This window comes from Panthera uncia, unplaced genomic scaffold, assembly GCF_023721935.1.
Source record: "Panthera uncia isolate 11264 unplaced genomic scaffold, Puncia_PCG_1.0 HiC_scaffold_1225, whole genome shotgun sequence".
Lineage (NCBI taxonomy): Eukaryota > Metazoa > Chordata > Mammalia > Carnivora > Felidae > Panthera > Panthera uncia.
The window spans coordinates 67,463-74,717 of NW_026057838.1; positions in this window are offsets into that span (position 1 = coordinate 67,463).

The following is a 7,255-nucleotide window of genomic DNA, read 5'->3' on the forward strand; positions in this document are numbered from 1 at the left end:
CTGAAGTCAAGCGTCAGATGCTCAACTGACTAATCCACCCAGGCTCCCCTCTTATGAGTCTTAATAGCAATGTTTATTACATGTTGGGGCTTAAGATTTTGGTAAAGGTGATACTGATACTTCAGGAAAGATTTACATACATAAATTTGCTTTATACACAACCAAATTACCCTTGGCCTGACTAAATTTGGCCACTGGGTGTGTTTCGTTTCCTCCATAAATTGAGTCATTTAAAATTATGACACTCATGCAGAAATCTGGATTTCAGACTTTTCTTATACAATCATACCTTGTACTTTGAGTCCATACCACTGTTTGGTATGAATTACAGTGGCTGCCCCCTTTTTTTTTTTTTTTAACGTTTATTTATTTTTGAGACAGAGAGAAACACAGCATGAAAGGGGGAGGGGCAGAGAGATAGGGAGACACAGTATCGGAAGCAGGCTCCAGGCTCTGAGCCATCAGCCCAGAGCCCGACACGGGGCTCGAACTCAAGACCGCGAAATCGTGACCTGAGTTGAAGTCGGATGCTTAACCAAATGAGCCACCCAGGCGCCCCGTGGCCGCCCTTTTTATATGAGGTATGTCTCCAGTTTGCTATTGTCCCCACTTATGTTCTTCACTTACTCGAGTCACCTACTTTGCCTTCATAAGCATTGCGTTTACAATTACTGTTTTATGATATATATATATATATATACACACACACACAAACACACACACATATATTTATACACACAAATATACATATATATATTTTTTAGACTGTGCTAATCAGATCTCTTTTGGACACCAAGAAACCTTGGTAATTTTTTTTAAAGTTAATTTTGAGAAAGAGAGAGAGAGAATCCCTAGGAGGCACTGGGTTTGAACTCATGAATCATGAGACCTGCCTTGAGCCAACATCAAGAGTCAGATGCTTAACTGACTGAGCTACCCAGGCGTCTCTCTTTTATGGTCTATTTTGATAAAGATTTCAAGGTTTTCAAGGCAGTCCATATTGATTCATAATATATATTTTGTATTTTATGTTAATATCTTTGGAATAAAATTGAATTTTCCAAGTTAGACTTTCTAAGTTGTTTTTGTATTGTATTTGTTTTTTTTAATGTTTATTGATTTTTGTAGGAGAGAGAGCACGTGCATGAGTGGGGGAGGGGCAGAGAGAAAGGGAGACACAGAATCCCAAGCAGGCTCCAGGCTGAGCTGTCAGCATAGAGCCCAATGCAGGGCTTGAACTCACAAACCATGACATCATGACCTGAACCGAAGTCAGCCTTTTAACTGACTGAGCCACCCAGGTGCCCCATAAGTTAGTTTGAAAAGACAATTTTCCTTCTGTGTACTATAAATAATTGTATTCCTGGGGTGCCTGGGTGGCTCAGTCGGTTGAGCGTCTGACCGGCTCAGGTCATGATCTTGCTGTCTGTGAGTTTGAGCCCCGTGTGGGGCTCTGTGCTGACAGCTCAGAGACTGTAGCCTGCTTCGGATTCTATGTCTCCCTCTCTCTCTACCCCTAGCCCGCTCATGCTCTGTCTCTCTCTGTCAAAAATAAATAAACATTAAAAGAAACAAAATTAGAATAATCATATTCCTTTTGGAATATTTGCAAACCGTATTAGATTAATCATGGTTACAGTTGAATAGGTTATGCCTATTGCAGCAACAGTCTCTTTCTTCTCAGCATTGTTCCCTAAAAATGCAAATAATGTAGTCACTTTCATTATGCTAAAAATGATCTGTATAAATCAGTGTTTGAATTTTTATTGATAAGCCATTACATTTTTATTTCCAATTTATATTTTGCCTAAAATATAAAGTAAGTAGCTATTCCAGTGGAAACTGGAATACAACTAGAATACAAACAGATTTTTTGGAAGTAGATACGTATTAGGGTCCCAGGATTATTATAATTGACAATAAAATTTCATATGGAGCTTCCTAACAGTTAAGATAAAAATTTAGCATTTTATAATAGGAGAAAGCCCATGGGCTATTTAATACTAAGTAATCAAAGTTCATTTGAAGCTTAACTCTTGGAGTTCTGAGCCCATCTCCTTAGTGACCCATTTGGAGCAGCGATGCCTTACGTTGACATCTCGGATGTCAGTGGATCCTGATACCACTGACAGAAGACAAGCAAGTTTGTATAACTTGGGGAAAAGCTTCACCTTTATCGGAAAACTCTCCAAACTATATCCCTGAAACTCTGATTCCTCAAATGTGAATGTTTGCCACAAAAAGGATTGTCAAATGGGGACTGAGCAGATTTACATGGATTTCTGTAATGCCAGACATATAATGCAGTTTTATAATATATCTCAAACATAGATGATCATGAAATCTTTCCATTGGGACATAGTACTTACCTTCTGGCAAAGTAGGTATTCTTTGGAAGATAATTTAAGAAACACTACTCCAGAGATCATCATGTAGGTTATTAATTTAGTAAAAGTACTTAAAGCATTTACTGCTGTGTTTTGGAGTTTGGAGATATACAGATAAAAAATAGTCCCTGCTCTCAAGAAGCTCTTGGTTTAGATAGGGAACTATACATTATACCATAAGTGCTGTGATAGAAGCAACGATCTTGGAACAAGTACTGTTTGAAGTGAGTTTGGGAGAATGACTTCATATAATCTGTTGAAGAAGGTGGAGAAGGGCTATTTAATTAAAAACAATTTTTAATGTGTATTTCTTTTTGAGAGAGAGAGAGAGGGCAGAGAGAGAGAGAGACAGAATCTGGAACAGGTTCCAAGATGTGTGCTGCCAGCATAGAGCACAATGCAGGGATCGAACTCACAAACCCTGAGCTCATGACCTGAGCTGCAGTTGGTCCCTTAACCAACTGAGCCACCCACGTGCCCCAGTGGAGGAGGGCTATTTTAAAGAGAAGCAGCAGCAAGTGAAGCACAGTGGTAGGAGGGAAGAGGCCATTTTTTATTTACTTTTTGTATTATATGTTTAAGTTTAGAGGATATTTTGCATGGTTTAAAATTCTGTATGGAAAGGTGTCATTTTGTAAATTCTAAATTGTTTTTGCTCTTTTACAGGAAAACATCACACTACTTCTAGTTGCTGTAAATGAAAAAAACAGCAAATAGTGGAAGTTTTAGTAAAAAAGGCAGCAAATATAATTGCAGAGGATAAATTAAAAAGGTGCAGTAGTTTTCTTTTAAACCTTAGTATGGTTCTAGAGTGGTAATAAATATTCAATTCAGGAAGATTAACTTCAGAAGATTAATTTATAATTATATAGTGAAAAATGTCAACACATCACCAGTTAGGCAGAAAGCAGTTATTCTGACTGGGCAAGATGAAGAACAGGGTATAGCAGAATTCATATTCCTTGGTGATGTTGACTCATGTCATTTGCAGTGTTTAAGTAGGTTCCATGTTTGGCGTGGAGTCCAACGCTGGGCCTGAACTCATGACTCTGAGATCAAGACTCGAGCTGAGGTCGAGTCTGATGCTTAACCAACTGAGTCACCCTGTTGCTCCTGCAATGGTTTTTTTGTTTGTGTTTTTGTTTTTGTTTTCTGCCACATGATTTTGTGTTAACTAAAGGGATTTCATTTTAGTTTTATAAAGGATGGACTCTCAGCTCTTAATTTACTTAAGGGCAAAATATTGGCTTTATTAAACCTTTTATGGTATTTTTTAAACTTCTACTTCATAGAGGCACCTGGGTGGCTCAGTTGGTTAAGCATCCGACTTTGGCTCAGGTGATCTTCTCATGGTTCGTGGGTTGAACCCCACATCAGGCTCTGTGCTGACAGTGCAGAGCCTGCTTCAGATTCTCAATCTCTCTCTGTCTCTCTCTCTCTCTGTCTCTGCCCCTTGCCCACACTCTCGCGTGCACTCTCTCTCTTTCTCAAAATAAATCATTAATTAAAAAAAAAACCTCTACTTCATATACATTTTTCCTTCAAAGATGTATACTGGGGTGCTTGGGTGTCTCGGTTAATTCTATGACTTTGGCCGTGGTCATGATGTCGTGGTTCATGGGCGCGAGCCCCACGCCGGGCTCTGTGCTGACAGGTCGGAGCTTGTAGCTGCTTTGGATTCTGTGTATACCTCTCTCCCTCTCCCTTGCTTGAGCTCTGTCTCTCAAAAGCAAATAAATGTTAAAAAAAAAAAAGATGCATATTAAACATAAATAGGAGTTGTGTCTTTTGAATGGCTTTTTTTAAATTGCTTTTTTTTTCTTTTTTGAGTAAAACTGATGTCGTTAGGTGATCTCTAAGTGATGATTAATTACTATTACCAAGTCTCATCAGGTTTTATCCTTTTCATGTCCAGTATATGTATTTTTTATTTTATTTTCAATTGGTAGGAGTAGAAATATGAAAGATAACTTTAACTCTATAGACTTTTCTTTTAATGAGGATGTTATAGGTGGGTGATAAAGAAGGAAGAGATGTGCTTTAGATTCACACAAGACTAGGTTCATTCATAGCTTTCCTACTGGCTAGGTGTTGTGAGCTTGGGAGTGTTACGTATCATCACTAAATATGTTTCCTGATATGAAAAGGAGGATAATATTCTATCCTTCAAATGTGGTTGTGCGTAAATAATATTTTATATACATAGCATTTGATTTAGTGCCTACCATATGCTTATCAGCATCGTTAACTATAATTATGCTTATTTTGTTAGCATTCGCATTAAATATTATCATTTTAAGCCTGCAGATAGTTTTTATACTTACTTGACCTCTAGATGGCTTTGAAGTGCACTATATCAGATTAAGGAAGAAATGGGGAATTATTTTTTTAAAATCTTTACCTATACAGATAAGTGACTTAGCATAGTTTCTTGTTTATCAAACGACTTTAAATTAGTAAGCCTATAATACATTACCCAAGTGGAACAAGAAGCTTCTTTTTTTCCCTTCATTTTGGTCTTGGAGATCTTTTACACAGATGAACACTGAAACATCTAAATGGTCGATTCTGAACAGATAGGCAAGATATTAACCTGTTAAAGTATATCAAATTAGCTGTTTAAATAACTCTAAATTCCTAAGAGTGACGTTATCTGTTATTTTAGAACAGCCTTCATGTTTGCTGTAAATTATGACTCAACAAATGTAGTCAGGCTTTTTCTTCTGCAAGTTATTGACCTCTTTCCTCAAGATGTATATGGATGGGCTGCAGATGAATATGCTTATATTAAGGGTTTTAATCTGTGTATTAAAATGCTAGTTATTACTAAACAGGTTTAAAATAATTTAACTGTTAACTTCGTAACAGATGGGATTTCTTAGTTTGGTCAGGCAGTTTTGGAATGGCAGTCAGTCTACAACAGCCAGAAATCAAGAAAAGGACTAGAATAGTTGGAAGTAGGAAGGTGTGCAGGATTCTTTATCTCAGGACTTTTGAGACCTTTATCCTCCAGGATCCTAACCTAATCCATTTCATTTCAGTATAACCCCTCTGCATGGGACACAAATAATGTTTCATCTGTGTTTTCTAACTAGTAACTTGGGTCTTGAAATGTTCAGTTTTGTAGAAGACCCTCTACTTTCCTTTGAGGGCTATCTCCTGTACTCTGTCCCTTGAATTTTCCAAGAACACAAGGAGCACCCTAAGACCAAAGAGACAGTCCTCTTTCACAAGTCATTTAGAGGGGAAAAAAGTCATCCTGAGCATTCTACAGTATCCTTTGATTCTGTTGCTGCAGCATTGCTTTTGATATTCATGATGCAGTCTTGTCATGATTGACCTTAACTCCCAGGATTCCCTTGCTGATCCAGAGTTTTCAGTCTTCATGGTGATCCACACTTGGATTTCAAAGCCACAAAGTTTCTTTGTTCACTGCATATGCACATATGCTCAGCAGCTATCCCAAAGACCCGGCACCCTGTTGGAGCCGCTGGGCCTCCTGGCTTTCGCCATACACCCCTGTCCCTCCACACTGAAAGACTTTATGTGGAACTCATATCTTAGCATAGACTTTCTTTATGAGTTACCATTTGAGGATATTTGTCTTTTTTTTTTTTTTTTGCCAGAAAATATTCGTTGGGACCATTCTAAGCTCTCAGAGAGGTTCAAATGATGCTGCAGCAAGAGATCGGACTTCCCTTTCTCCTATGTTAGTAGATCTGTACCCGTGCCTTTTTTTTAAAGTAGGCTCCATACCCACCGTGGAGTCCAACATGGGGCTTGAACTCACGAGCCTGAGATCAAGACTCAAGCTGAGATCAAGAGTTGGATGCCCAACGGACTGAGCCACCCAGGTGCCCCTGGACCACCGCTTTAAATCCTGTGGAGCATCGTTTCTGAAGTCATGGAAGGTCTCATCTTGCCCTTCCCAGAGTAATGAGCATCACCTAAGAGGCCATGGCTTGATGTCATGTTTTGGGTATAATTTCTCACTAAAAACTCTTATCAACCTTGTAAAATAAGGCAGTAATTTCCCTTCTTTTATAGAGGGAGATTTTGAGCCAAAGAGAAGTAGCTTCTCCAAGAAAAAATAGCTATAGGTTATAGAGCTAGGATTCTGAGTTCCAGACACTTTCCATTCTGGCAAGCGATTTCTAATTATTGTCATTTCTATTTGATGTGTATTTACTTTTCGTAAAGGGAGACAGAGTACGAGCTGGGGTGGGGGGATGGTTGCAGAGAGAGAGGGAGACACAGAATCTGAAGCAGGCTCCAGGCTCTGCGTTATCAGCACAGAGCCCGACATGGGGCTCAAAGCCATAAACCGTGAGATCATGACCAGAGCTAAAGTTAGAGGCTTAACTACCCAGGTGCCCCTGGCAAGCTAGTTCTAATTTACTAAGCTAGAATGACTTCAATTCATGACTGGTTCATCTTCCTGTTTTTTTCTTCTTTAAGCACAGACCTGATGAAAATCTTCTAGAACGTACAAATTTGAAGTGTATAGGGTAATTCAAGTTTTGCTATTTGTTCTGATATTATTTGAAATACTCTAAGAATTTGATGTATTTGGTAAATGTTTTTCATATCAGCATTAAAATAGTAATATTATTTATCACCCTTTTTTATACATAGCAGTTACAAAATAATTTGCCGACATAAAGAAGAAATCATGCTTAAAATTCTTTGCAAACAGCAATCCTGGTAAGACTTTACATAGTGAATTGTTCTTGGTGGTCCTAACATAAGTCAGAGTAACTGTGTTTGATAATGAAAGAACAATGAAGAAAACACCAGTGTGTAAATTGCATGTATATTTTTTTTCTTAATGTCTTTCTTTAGAGTCTAATGTTCAGAATGATTTAAGA